Genomic DNA, 15,645 nt, shown 5'->3' on the forward strand with positions numbered 1-15,645 from the left:
TTACTTTATAAAGCTACGTTACGTAACAAGCGAATCATTTGCTGCGTAACTTTGGGTTTATCTTGAGTTGTGACGCGTCGCGGAAGCACATTTTTATTGAAACTTGTGGTCAATTAAGCGCCTTTAACGCACAGCACTGGAACCGCTGCAGATATAAACCACAAGACAAATTTGTCATTACAATTCGCAGTAACTCAGCGTATGACTTCTCATTCATGGCAATAATTATTATTGATTTGTATCGGTCGTTTTATATGTTCAAGTACTATCGAGGCGCCTATAAACAAAATAAACATTTTTTTTTTGAAAATTGGAATGCTTTTTAATTACGATAATTTAGATAATCCTTCTAATGTGTTTTATGAAGATTGACTACTAATCGGCAGACGTTTTCAAATTCAGTCGTTTGTTTACGTTACAAAATATAATTTATTTTGAATCGTTAGTGCTTACATTCAGGGCAAGGTCAACATATAGGAAATTTATACAAAAGTGTTTATGCCCAGCGGCCAGTGCATTTTTTTAAAAAAGGTAATTAAATCATTTTAAGGATATTTTGTAAGCGTTAGCTGCTTACATTATTGTAATAGTGTTTATAAATTGATTTCTGCGGTCACAAATCACATGGAGGTCGGCGAGGTACCGTGTTCTACATCGTGACAAGTAATGAAAGTAAAGTTGATCATTGTAGCAAATAAATACAACTATTCTTATATAGATGTATGCTCACGTTCAAAAAAATATCAACAAGTAACGCACTCGTTGTTTAACCAGAGATAACGATAAACTAAATTAAGTTTTTAGTAGTATATAGGAGTAGGCTCAAAATGATCACAATTGATAATTATATGTCATTTGAAAAACTCCTCTGTCCTACGACGCTAAATTTAAAAAAGAACTAAATAACAACGGTGTACCTAAGCAATAGAAACATAAATATTTTTTTATTTTCCGTACATATATTTATAATACGTTAACCGTTTACAGAATAGCGGTGGGAAATATTTTTGTACTCAGCACCTGTTGAATAAATCTTAAATAATCTCTCGCATGTATGAGGCTTTACGATTGAATGAATTTTCTTTTCGACATTTGTATAAAATTGCCGGATGAAAAACATTTTTATATTTTCAATTTTCATGTTATTTACAAAACTATTTACATTGACATATTTAACATCAATATTTTTGAATTGTTTAAATAATCGAAGAATTTTTTTATATTTACATGTGTGTATCCACATATATATCTATTACTATACATGCCTAGGTAACATTTGTATAATAACAATACATGGTCTAAACGGATTCAGTTTTACGGGAGCGATTACAGCAGCGATTTGTGTTTACAAAATTCCCCGATAATTTGTAAACTCAAACCTTCATACAATTATGAAAATACATTTTAATTATGGAATAAAACTTACTCTTTTCTTTATCCAATCCGAAAAATAACACAAGTTCGCGAACAAAACTTATTTTTTCTGTCTCAAAGAATATTGTTATATTGTACGTGGTTTTAAAAAGAGGGCTTCTGCATTTTTGTGATACATTTATTATAATAACTTGTAGGTTTTACCTCCTTTAAGAGGAATATTAAAAAAAAGTCGTTATAATTTTTTATATTACAAAAATAGATCCGTTTTAATTCACGTTACAAGTGTTTATTGCCTAATTTAATTGTATAATAGTAAATTAAATGCAAATAGTCAAATAACATGCATAATTTTAAGCAAAATTTTGTCACGTTTCGTGGACCATAATGCTGTGAGTCACCTCGGTAACTGCGCCCTATCCCTATTCTCGGCGGAATACAAATGTATTATGACTAATGGAAAAGCAATGGGTTGTACTTGTAAAGCATGTGTTATAAAGTTATGCTTTAATATTTCCCGTCTTTCCGAGGAATATTTAAAAAATAAGTCGTATTGTTAAACTAGTTTTGTAGTTGTAATACTAATTTGTTCTACATTTTCTGATGTATTTCTTAGTATGCCATGGAATGGATAATATTGGACATTAACTTTCCTAATACAAGAAAATGTTTTCCCCATTTTTTCTGCTGAAGCAACATATTGTATTTACAAACACACAATTTTTTTTCCTTTAGTATAAAAATCTGTTTGCATTTGTGAGCCTTTACTGAAACGTAAAATTTATTAATTTTAGTATTTGTTCGTCCTACAGTTGAACAAAAACTTTATCAGTTGCTCATTAATTTGATATTTATATTAATATAACCTTTTTTAAGAACTTTTAGTTATACTTATTGGCTTAATTGTACAACAAATTTCAAATTATATAACGCCATCTAGCAAAGTATCCTTCACACGGTAATGTAAAATATACGTTGAATAATAAACAGTCTTAGCTTTTATAGAGTGCAAGGCTGTCCTAGTAGATGGCAGTATAAGCTTTGTACTCAAAGCTGTAGATGGCGTTCATTAGAAGATCTCAAAATTACTACATTTTCATTATTAAATTTATAAATGAAAAGATTTATGATACTGTAAAAGTATGTAATGTGCCAAACATCTATGCAGTTTTAATAAGTTCTTTTAAAACAAAATATGGTGAATATGTATACCTGTCTATAGAAAAGTGGTTGAGTTTGGTCGGAGCTTGAGTTTGAGCGCGGTGGTAAGGCGGGAAGGCGGGATCGTCAGTCGCCGGCCGGCAGTTCAAACTTGTTCGTCGTGGTGACAGGTGCCACGCTGCCCCCCTCAAGTTGTACACTCGCGAACCCATTCTTTGTTTATAACACTTGTTGTACTCACTGTTAAGTGTTTATAAAAAATCTTCAAAGAGTTTTACTTTAGTATTCGTACTGTAAATAAGATGTGAACATAAGTGCCGTGAAAGTGTTCGGTGAGAATACCGGCTCGGAGAGTCATATCCACAAGTACGATTTGAATGCAAAATTTGTCTTAAAGTACGTTTGCTTGTATTAGAATCCCGTATGGATTTCTGTTGTGTAACAACAAGTTAAGAAGTCTTCATATTCAGGTGAGTTCTGTGATAACTGTACTGTTATAATGAACGTTCTTCAATAGTTGTGGGTTGTAGGTAATTATACTAACGGTTAAGTGGAAGTTTTTAGTTCTTAAATTTGAGCATTATGTACAAGTAGAGCTGGAGACTTGAATTTAGGAAACATGGTTAAAGCGGAGTGCTATGAGGCAGTGAGCACGGATAGCGCGAGGCCGTCTGAGTTGAATGCCCGCTACTGTGACCGTCGCCGTTCATCCAATAGCACACAATTACCTTGGCAATAATCTCATGGTTTGGTTGTTTACTGTGAGGTAGGGAACCAAAGGATGTGCCTCTTTTTGGACGAAATAAGTCACATTTATTCAACAAGGCTTCGCACAATATCTTTGGTAGTTAATGAAATAAAAGTAATATTTTTTATAGTTTGTCATTCAAATTATTTAAAATATAAATTTAAGTGGCTCGTTCCACTTTTTTCATATTCTCTAGCAAAGGCGTATAATTTCAGTTATGATTAGTTTTTAGCTGTTTAAAAGTAGTATTTCAACACCGACTGATACCGTTTTGTATTTAGAAAAATGTTTAGAGAAATGCATATTTTTAATTATTTTGTTACAGGCTTCGTCGATTTAAAAATGTCACTGTGAAATTTTGCTCGATGGGACAAGCATTATTGTTCAAAAAGTAAATTTGTGGTTTTGATACATTTTTCTGTTAACCAAATTATAAATAAAAGTTGTGATTTTTACCTTTCATGTAAATTATTATTGCACGTAATACTGGTATTTTATTCCGAATGTATTGTTTTTTACTATAGGAACTTACGGGACACGTATATGTTATGAAATACCTTTTTGCGAAAAGCTCGGTCGGATATATGGGCTTTGGGTCGAACATGTCTCCTGGGAAACTGCCATCTTTCTTTCATTCGATTTTGTTCTGTCAGTGATAACTACGCATGTCTCATTTATTACCTTTTATTTGACAAACGAAACTTTTCTTTTTCATAACTCAGCGTCAGATAAGTCTTATTTGATACAGCTTATAAATTAAGGTTGTATGAGTTGTTCTCTTTTTGTTCTCGTTAAGAAATGATAAACTACCACACAGCAACTTAGAGCCAAAAAAAAACTTTTTATTAATCTGGGTAAATAGCAGTATGCAATTGTATTTATAAGGCATTTTATAATTCTTTTTATTTTTAAAGGTTAACTTAGTTATATAAAATAATGACATAAAATATGTAAATAGTAGAGCAATAAAGCGGGTTAGTCATGAACTAAATCAGAATCTTGATTAGAGGTCCTATAGTCAGGGGTGATTCTGGCACCGGACAGAGGGTCGAGAGCCCTCTCGTACTAGAGATTCGTAAATCGCGGTCCACTTTTGTTAAGGACTTTCCCTTCTCAAGGGCTCCGGTCCTCTTTTATACGCAGTACAAGAAAATATTTTGAGACCCTCTTCAGTGCTCAATATTGACGAATTTTAATAACGATTTATTTTATAAAAAGTATTTTTAAGTCCAAACAAAAATTACGTTCATCGCCTAATAAGAATAAAAAAAGCTTTGTCAGTTATTGTAGATAGTATAAATAACGTTGGATAATTCTTGTATATGTAGTAAATGTTTCATTTGTGTGTAATTTGTTTATTGAATTTGTAAAATGTGAAAAAAAAAACTCTCAAAAAATTCGTTTATAGGTGGACTTTATCGTTACAGTAGTAGGACAGCTACTGCTCGACACAGACCTGCTCCATTGATTTCCAATAAGAAGAATTCATTCTTCAATAACTTCCGCTATTCCTTTATACAAAAAGTTTAAACATTAATAAAATTAATTGTTATTTTTGCATTAACTGCCAACTTATTAATTTTAATAATGTGAAAATAACGTCTGCCATCATATGCGTATATTGTGAATGATTTTTCTCTTACGCACTAAAGGAAGGATACTTTCTTATTATACTTATAATACACACTTATTAGTTTTATTGGAAATCTATGGAGAAAGCCTATGACCAGCAGTGGACATCCTTAAGCTAAAATCGAGATGATGATTCATATGTCTATATATAATATTAGAAGAAATGTGCTGTAAAAGACTATAACTTCCGCACCACACCACCACACCACAAACGAATGAAGTATCAATGAAAAATTGATTAATAGAGACTTTTTTAAAGAAGTACACATGATGTCGTGTAGTTTATTTTTGATAAATATTTTGTGTTTTTAACTTGTTTAACAATTAATTTAATTTTGATGGAAAAGTAACATGATGATTGCACGTTGCAAATATCACGTTGAACATACATACGTATAGCTTTACGTCAGAATTTAGTATTGAAAGCAGTACAGTAGTCAAACAGCAGGCCGGGCGGGAGTCTCGCTGTCAGTGTGTGCCTGTGTGAGTGTTTGTGTGTGTGTGTGTGTGTGTGCAGTGTATTATCGACATGAATATTCGCGTGCATGCGGCGAGCAGCGCGGGAGCGGGAGGCTCCGACAGATCACAATGGAGCCTTTGTAGCACAATGCCCATTTCCGATTACCAGATTGAATCGTGTCCGTCAAAGCGCTCCCGTTTCAATAATCGTCTGCTCAGAATACGACATTTTTGCGCAACACCAACTTATTTATGATCTATATAATATATATACATACAGGTTGATTGTTAGTTATAAGTATAAAAGCTTTAAAACCGTAAATTTGTTGCCAATTTGCTGTCCAATGTAAGATACACCCTACCAAAAAATCAGAGGTTTTAACAACAATACATAATGTAATTATTATGCAGTAATGAGAAAAAGCATAAATCCGTATTGTAAAAAAAATTTATATTAAAATTCATTATCGCTTACTTTCCCTGCAGACTAAGTTCTTGGCCTGTCGCTTTCCAACAGAAAAAATAAATTATAGTTACATATTTCAGTGTGATCTTTATAGGGGGTGATTGGGCTTTAAAGATTTTTGTTAACAAATGTTGTTCAATCCTTTATTGATTTTCATCTATGTACTGACTCATCATGATATTTTCAGAAATATCAGAATAAATACAGAATATTTCAGAAACACTAAGGTTCAGAGATTTGATGTTTGAAGGAATATTCCTTTCTCCGAGTAGAGGTCAGCTTCTTTTCGGATTCTACTTAATTCCGCAGGAAGAGGGATTGAGGAAACTTTTTTAAAATTGCTATTTTCAAACTATTGCCCTTATAGGAATAAAATTTGGGGACATTGTTTTTAGGATGTAAAAATTACCACAAAAAGATATCATGAAATTACATCTACAAGAGTTGGCCTCACGAAGCAGGCAGGGAATAGCTAGTATATATTATGTCAAATTATATTTAAGTATACAAAACATAATGCCTTACAGTGGTTTTAAATAAATGTAATGCATATACTTACCTGTATATGGAATATACATATACCAATATATATATATACTGTATATACAAATAGAAATAAAGATTATTTCTATTTGTTGAAAGTTTTACCTGAAGTTTCTCTCGGAATATAAATAAAATCAGTTTTTAAGTTGAATTTAAATAATATTTATGGCAAACACACGCGGCAAAAGTTGCATGCCTTTGTCGGATAGCCCGTCACGAATAGTTTGCGGTCAGAAAGTTCCAATAGGAATCGAAGTATATTGTAACTCCATTCGTTTTACTTCGCCACACTACAGAAGCAGGGATTCTCAAAGTTTCGTTGTTATTTAATTTAAGCCGTCGTTATGCGGGCGGATGAGTACGTATTGCGTAGTCGAGGCGCCTGTTGTGCCGTTCATTGTTGCGAAAATTTAGATGAATTTGCGACGATCGCTTTTCATTAAAAGACGTTTTCGTAGGAGGGGTGTAACGCTTTAACTTTCAGCGAGGGTGAACGCAAAGCAAAGTTTTAGATGGTTCCTTCTTACTTGCTCACTCGAGTACGGAGAACATGTTAATCAGCATTATTACGATTGTTCCACTATACAAAGGTGAACGCTCTTACATATATGTGGGTGTTTTATGTCGAACTTCTTGATATGGTTTTACATATTAAACTTTTACCATTAGTCACAAATTCTTCGTCAAATAAATTTTATAATTTTTGTATTTAAAAATGTATTTTACTCGCTGCCCACGCTAATATTTAATTATTATAAAATACATAATAATATACATACATATATTATGATAAGGGTGTAATACTTTTACTTGTTATCTTAATACTTAATCACAAGTACCGTCACAAATTATTAATCAAATAATTCTACATTTTTACTATATTTGCGAAATGTAGTTTTACTCCTAGTCACCTTACTTATTGTTACATTGAACATCTTTTTAAAGCAACATAGAAACATTACAATAAAAATACAGAAGTACAATTAACAGTCTTATCGATTCCTCGACTTTTCCTTTAACGAAACCTTGATGGAATACAGAAGATTTGTATATTAATAGAAAGGTGTCGACCGATATTAAAAAAGAATTCTGTCATATAATTCAGTAAAATGTTGTCTTATAATATAAGAGAGATAAATTATTGAAATTCATAAAATATCTACACAATAGCTAATTATTATAAAATACATAAAAATAAACTTATTAAAAATAAAATTATGCCTATGTATTTTTATTACGATGCTTCGAGATATAAAATGATTAAGTGTGTACTTATTCTGTAAAAAAAATGGTTTTTACTATTTTCTTTGTAATTTTCCTTTTGTTTTCTACATTAAAATCTACCTTGTACCAAAAAAAACTTAAAAAAATTGTTACATTTATCTGATCTCAAAGTTTTATTTATCTTTTATTAATTTTTATTTACGTACAGATAAAGAGTGAGCGCAAGAGGAAAACAAATTCGTAGTTTCAACATAGCGATGTCATTTAGCGCTTAAAATGGGGTAAAAAGAACTACAGTCAAAAGAGTGCTAATTGAGAGCCTGAGACTCTGAGCTTAACAGAAAAACAAGGCATTATCTTAATGAGCGTTTGAAAAAATTAAGGCCTGAGAGATACCAGGCTTTATTAAAGCGGTACGTGGGAAAAAGATACCGCGAAATTTGTTCAGACAAAAAAATAACGCAAGTTACAAATTGATAGTCTGAGAAATGCCAAGAAGTTCCAAAGAAGAGATACATATTATTTCTATGAATGTCGTGAAAGCTCTCGACATGTATCAGCATAATTTTGTGCACTATAACGCTGTGAAACCTAACTAAATATTTATTTAAAAAAAATTTAGCTCATGAAGTGAGCTAGAATAAAATTCGACAGCCACATCTTTGTTAACCTAAACTTTAATCGTTTCAATTACAACTACAATAAAATTTTGTACGACTTAAAAAAAATATTGTGTCAATATCGTGTAAGAATTACAATGAAAATTTAATGAAGTTTTTAGTAAAGCATTGCAGTTTAACAAATAGAAAATATATTATATATACTATTATTATAAATAATGGTTGTTTATTATAGAGATATTAATCTAAATAATCAATACAAAGTGATCAATCTGAAATACGTTACATTTATTTATATTTGAGAGTACGTAGTCTGAGCGGCAACTTTTCAATAAAACAATATCATTTTTTTTAATTTTCGAATAGCGCAGGAGTTCCTCATTCGTAATCAATTCAGATATTTCTGGGCAGTTTTCAAATTTAAAATTAAATATACAATTGAAATAATTTATGAACCGACTATGCTGGTGATGTTATTCCTTTTATTTGTAAAAAAGTACTGACATTTTCAACTAAAAATCTCGTTTGATATAAGTTAACTTAGTAATTTGGAAAGAAGCCACCGATTTTATGAAACTTTAGTGGAATACTTTGTCTACGGCAAAGCAAATTTTGTACACACGAATATATAAATATATAATTTTATAGTACTGTTCTTAATATGAAAACTATTGTACCGTAACAATATTAATTAAAGTTATCGAAACTAATCGCCTCCCTCGTATTGTTACATTAATGATCAAAATTGATTGTTGATTGCTCGTTGATGTAAATTTATTAAATGTACAATTTATTGTAATTCGAGTCTTAATTCTAACAGATCGATAATTACTACTATTCTACTTTTACCTCTTTATTTGTCCATTCCATTGCAGAATTAAAATGTTTATTTTTTGTTTTTGGCAGTGGCTATATTTAGATACCGACTGTTTAAAAACGAAAAGTCTTAACAGGACCGTTCCTTAACTATTATAATAAATCTAATTAGAATCAGTACATGGTTCTCATTAATAGATTGTAATTATAAGAGACCGTGAAAAATAGAATAATTACTATACTAAACCAAAATATCTGCCTTAAGATAATATACACGTACGATATAATCTGTAACAAAAAACTTACTTAGTGGATGATAAAAATTATAAAAGATGCTATAATTATACGGTTCACGCAAGTATAGGCACTAAAGGCAAGAAGAGGATTTTACTCAAGCGAGGTTAAGGGTAGGGTCGGGGCTCGACACACTGCGTTCATATCTTAATGCGCTCTGGGTGAAACGAGTATTATTAAAATTCTATTTAATAGCGCCGAGTCGCTGACAGCAGACAGAGTACGGAATCTTTACGCAATAACTTTTTAATTAACTAAATACGTTGCAAATAATATTTCAGATAATTTAGATTTCATATCCTTTATTGAGTTTTAACTCAAATTCAATTATATTCATATATTTATCCGAGTGGGAATAAATAGTAACCGGTACACCGGCTCGGAATGCTGATGTGTTGAGAATATACAGAACTCAACAGCTACTATTTTTCAATGAAATTTAACAATTTTTGATGTACACATTATAATTTTAAGCATGCAACTATATATACATATATACATATATATATATGTATATGTATATATATATAAATACTATGTGTACATGTATATATTATAAAAAAGTCGTAACGTTACCAACTTAGTCCAATGCATGACGAGATAAAATGATGTAACCAGCAAACGTAATCACTAATAGTAGGTTAAAAACTTGAGCAATTATTGTACCGAACAAAAAACAATGAGTTGATCTAGTTTACCCCTGAGGCAAGTTAAAAACGTTAAACTGTGGGCGGTGCCCAAGGTTGAGCCTTCGAGTTGATGTGAGCCTCGCTTCTGATTGTGCGTGCTTGGGACGACCGCCGCGGGCTACCTGCCGTAATTTGAGATCCAAGAAATTATTCATAATAAGAAGTATTACCACGTTATTATCTAGGTAGGAAAAAATTTCTTCGGCGAAGACGATGTGCGTCGATCACCAAAGATTATCTCTGACTCAACTGTTAAGTATGTTCGACGTCGCTTATTTAAGTCAAGCAAAGTTCTGACACTGTCAGATTAGTCGCAGTCTTCTGGTTCTTTATTGCTCGTAGTTAATGCAAGAGCTCATTATGCTAACTAATTTAACATCAGTTCAATGATGCATCAACTAATTGTGCTTTAACTGATGCTTCAACTACTAACAATGTGACTGCTATTATTGTCTCCTGTAGCCAACTTTGGTTAGCTTGGCTAAACAGATTTATTTCGGAACTCTTATGTATACCCGATTCGCATATATGGTTTATGTTTTAACCCGACTCAATGATCCAGGTAAGTGCAACACCTCATTTTTGTATACTTTTTCACAATTCAGAGGCACTTCTCGGTTTATTGTGCACGTATGTCGCCAACATTATGTCTCTCGTAAGCAATTCGGCAGGCTCGCTTCTGGCACTGATCCAAGCAACCACTTGAGCTCAAGTAATTTGTGAAGTTTATTTAGCAGATGAACCGATACTGTTGGTAAAACAAAATCAAATTAGTTTTAAACGCAATATAAATACGAAAAAGTTTTTATACTACCAGGGGAGAGCAATAAAAAAAACGATCACTTATACACTACTATTTTACAAATCCATTTCATTACATTTGTTTACATATTAGTGTAGGCAGTCCGTGAGTAACATAATACCGGCGACTAATACTGATCTGCTGCGAACCGGTCAGAAACTCGACTTTTGCATGCACATTAAAGAGTTGAACCAATAATTTTAAGTAATTTTTTATAATCAAACGAACAGAGACTCAATCGCATCGAGTTTATAATTGAACTGTCTCTCTAATACATTCATCCGATTTTTATAGGCGATGTTGCCATGACTACTACTTTCGAAACTAACGGGAAGATTTAGAACGGATGTTTTCCAATAGTCACCCCGAACAAAAATAGTAACGAATACCCTTACTTTACCCATTTCTAGCATTACTGTCCATACTTGATAAACTGTAGTTATAATAAATAAATAGATAGCGAAAGGGATCTTCTTTATAAATGTTTTACAACGATACCATCTTATTGACACAAAGCAATAGGCGTGAAATCTTTACAGCGCATGGTAAACTTCCTAAGCGGTAAAATGCGGAGGCATCGCAAAACTTTATAGCGTCTATCCGCCGAGGTATGGCCTCTGATCAGTTTACTTCTTCACTTTTTTCGTCACATGTAAAAACGTACACATGCAGCTCACGGCTCTGCGTGCGAGTTATGGCCACATAAAATTCGAGCTGGGTCATTTGACTTAATGGGAAATCGTATTGACCGGCCATTTCGAAGCCGTAATTCGAGACTCTAACGGTTTCCATATTCCTTTGCTATCTATTGGGGGCGAAGGGGTAATTATTTATATCCTTTCTCTATTGTATGGTATCATGGCGGTTCTTACTTTTTACATCCAAAGTGATTCGGCATCTACACCGTCTTATCTCTTTTGCAGTAGAGATATTATATTGAGATTGATGTTTTTATGAATGTAATTTATTAAATAGATAATAAAGACTACATTGTTAACGTTACGAAACGAAGTTTCATTAATACACAATGTTGTATCTGATGTGGTTTTAGAGGTGGTAAACATGGTTTATGAATAAATAATAGTGATATCTTGTGGGGATTGTACAAAGGCGTTTTAATCGCGTCGGTGAATCAAGTAAAATGTTCACGTTCCGTTAGTCAAACGAATAATTTAGCGTATCAGGACTTATATACAACGACCAACTACACTCAGCTTGTTTGAATAAATACACACACGTAACAAACATGTGTGCCAAGATAAAATTATTTTATTAAATAAAGTGAATTATTAATATTATTATTTATGTTAATTTTACAATGAATGTAGTAAGTATTCAATGTTTTTACGCCAAAATGAATCGAATGTAAAAATACCTTTTACAATGCACTTAATGTTGAAGAAAAAATTGTATGCTTATATAATTGATTTGAAGGCCTCTAATATAAAAATTAATGTGGTAGATTAAGTAAACAATACATTCATGGGCTTGATATACATCATTTAGCTAGGTCACTTAAATCTGTATATCAATATGAAATTATCTGCAGTATAGAAAGCGTAAAACTCGAAAATGGCCAGTTTGATCAAATTGGCGATTTTTTTTATATTTCTGTTGAGGCAAATTAAAACATTTATCAAATATTAAACAAATCTACAAAACGGTGTGTAAGTAATTTAAAAAAAGGTATCTTGTATCACAAAACATAATCACAATTCTATGAAATATAAATACAATAAACATATATCGTTATGTACTAAATTAATTACTTGTTTTGTAAGTAAGATAATACAGGGATATTATCTTATTATTAAGACATGAAAAGAAGATATAAAGATTAATGTGAAACTCCTTATATTTGTTTATTTTTTCTATTGGACTGCGGCAGGCCAACTTTGAAAGTATTAATTCTATCGTGGCGACTAATTTTATAATATATCCAAATATGTAGTACGTACGGCTTTAGGAAATCTATATTCTAAAATGTCACCAATTCTGTTTTCGTCTCTGTCTAAAAACGCCCAGACCGAATAACATCTCTCATGTTGGGGCACTGTTCAGTTTGTAAACTGAGCAACGTATACCGCATCGCAATCGGGCCAGTAGTCTTTGCCGATGCGATCACCTAAGCAAACATTTGTAGAAATATAAACTTCTTGCGTTTCAAATACTCTAAAAAGTTCACTGCAGCTTTACCTAGATGTTCGAATTTGTTGAAAAGAGAAAACATTAAACAGACATATACTTAAATAAGCCAATGATTAGAATTTAAGAACAGGCAGACATATTGTATTGGAGCGTTTTTTTTTTATTTTGTGAGTTCTTCAACTTTTCCGGGCTCACATAAAATTAATTCTTTTCACTCTGACCCTATTCTCGAGTATTATAATATGGTTACCTCATAGTGTGCGACATTAACATGTGAAAAGTTTATTATGAGACAAGAACTATCGTTAAGCTCAAAGATTTAGCCAATACTCCCAGTTTGGCGAGTTGCCGAATTGGGTACTAAACTCTTCTCCTTTATCCTTAGTGTCCGGCGCAATAGCGTCAGAGTTCGTACGGCGTTCACTATGTAATTTAATTTTATTTTTCGTTATTTTATTTGTCTAGGACATTAAATAAATTATTATTAAGATTTTGTAAACATTATTAAATATTAGTTGATATGATTTTTTAACAACTATACTTGGTGCGTAAGTTTGAATTTCCAGTGTTCTATTACAAGTAAAAGTTAAATTAGGAATAGTTAACAAACTCTATTTCATGTAATAATATACAAACAAATGGTTGTTAATATCTGCATTAGTTTGAAACTGTGTTGCAGATATTGACGCCTCCTAATTCGCTGCTGTTGGTCATCGACATTGTTTACTGAAAAAATAAAACAATAACGAATCTGTTATAGTCATTCACTTGTCACGTCATAACAGAACTATTACATATCACAAACAAGTTTCCAGAGGATGAGCAGCTGCATCCTCTGCGTACCATAATATCACACTGCAATCGCCAACCCGCCTGCCAAGCGCGGCGATTATGATATATCCCCCCATAAATATCTTTGAGAGAGAGGCCTATGCCTTGCAGTTGGCATTTAGGGGCTGAAACGATGATGATTTTACATCACATATTTATTTCTCCACAGATATATTATTATTATTTTTACAACTGAGTGGATTTATATTAAATTTGAAATACTGGCTGAATTCCATTAATAAAATATAAATGGAAATGTTCCAACATTTACATTAATATTTTAATAATGGGACTATATTGTTAAACTTTTAAAAATATTGTTATAATTTTTTAAAGTAACAATTTTAATAGTCTACTTGTAAATTCAAATAAATTACTAGTTTTTGTATACCGTAGTGCGTACTCAACATTCGATTTACCATCTACAATATTGGTACTATTGGCTTTTAAAATACAAAATCTCGAGTCATAAAGCATCTTCGTTCTTGCAATAATGAGTAAGGCCTGAATATAACAGATTGCCTATGGGGCCTTAAGGTTCTGGAGAGGAGATTACCGTTCAGGATGCTCGGCCAAGGGCGCCCGCCTACAAAGAGGACAGACGTCCTCTTCAAGATCGTCGGAAGATGCTGGACGCAGGCCGCTTACAGACGCTTCTGATAAAATTATATGGGGGAGGTCCGCTGCTACACAACCTACGACTGAAATGAAGATGCTAAATAAATACATTCTACTACATGACAGATATTGGTGCCATATAACACACGCGTAAATAAATGACCCCTTATAACAAATCTTCCTCATACCAAGTGTATTGAGGTCTATAAACCGAAACTGCTTCAATATTAACAGGGATTATATGTATACTATTAGTTTTAGAGATTAAGGTATGTTGCAGTATATTAGACCCGGGGGGTACTAGCGAATCACAGATTTGTGACCAAAATCAATTTATGCTTGAGTCTGAGTTCACAAGCAAAACAATAAACCTTAAATTCAATTAATTTAGGTATGGTTCTGTCCAAGACATAGTTTATTATTGGTTTAGCTATAAACACAGTTACAATTAACAAAAAAAAAACTGCACTGTGTTATTACATTCCAAATTCGAACTCTTCTTAATCTTGCGTGAATATTCTTTTTGCTTTCTCATTTTCATGCCAATAAGTGGGAAATGTTTTTGTAATATTAAAATGGAGTGGGGTGATATAGAAAACCAAAGTGCAGTAATAGCATTACATAAAGTTATATATGTAGGCAAAAGCAATTTTTTAAACTCTCTATCAGCTAGTTATTGGTTCGTATTACGTTCGTATCCCGAGCTGCTAATAGGTGCAATGCAATCTCAATTTGTGACAGAAAAAGACCTGTCCTTTCCACGTTATACGTGAATAAAGCAATTAAAAGTAATTAACTTCATTGGAGATAATTTTCAATGAACTTCTATGTTTTTAATATTAAAATATTAATGTATAATCTAACACATATCACAATAATAAATAGTTTATGCAATAAAAAAATGGTTTTTCCCTCGTAATAATGTTTATGGCTAGAACAAGTATTATTTCCTTGTTATTACAAATGGACGGAATCAATTTTTATAAGACTTTGACGCCAGTTTTGTTTAATCATGTGTTCGAAAACTAGCGGTGCATTTTTCCAAATTGTTGTCGGTTTTTATCGATTTTGAATAGAAGGGAAAAATGATTATCGATTTACGACGTCACGTTGCTATAAAACCTACAATTGTGCGTAAAGGACAGATATAGCTATGAGTAGCCACAAATCTTGTTGTAATTAATGCACATTACTGGTTCTAAATTTATACTATTCGTGAA

General features: G+C 32.1%; 1 protein-coding gene across 2 annotated transcripts in view; it reads left to right on the forward strand.

Annotated features, from left to right (window-relative positions):
* Positions 1-2,706: 2,706 nt before the first annotated feature.
* The window catches only part of LOC137926549 (band 4.1-like protein 4), a 59,789-nt gene continuing 46,850 nt past the window's right edge, over positions 2,707-15,645 (forward strand). For both annotated transcript variants that reach the window (XM_068770184.1, XM_068770183.1), the window contains exon 1: positions 2,707-3,005. The gene's annotated coding sequence lies outside the window, so the exon portion shown is untranslated. The remainder of the gene's footprint in view (positions 3,006-15,645) is intronic.

Source organism: Battus philenor, unplaced genomic scaffold (genome assembly GCF_028537555.1).
Source record: "Battus philenor isolate CCGP_79_NKW_IND1 unplaced genomic scaffold, ilBatPhil1.0.hap1 SCAF_3, whole genome shotgun sequence".
NCBI classification, from domain to species: Eukaryota; Metazoa; Arthropoda; class Insecta; order Lepidoptera; family Papilionidae; genus Battus; species Battus philenor.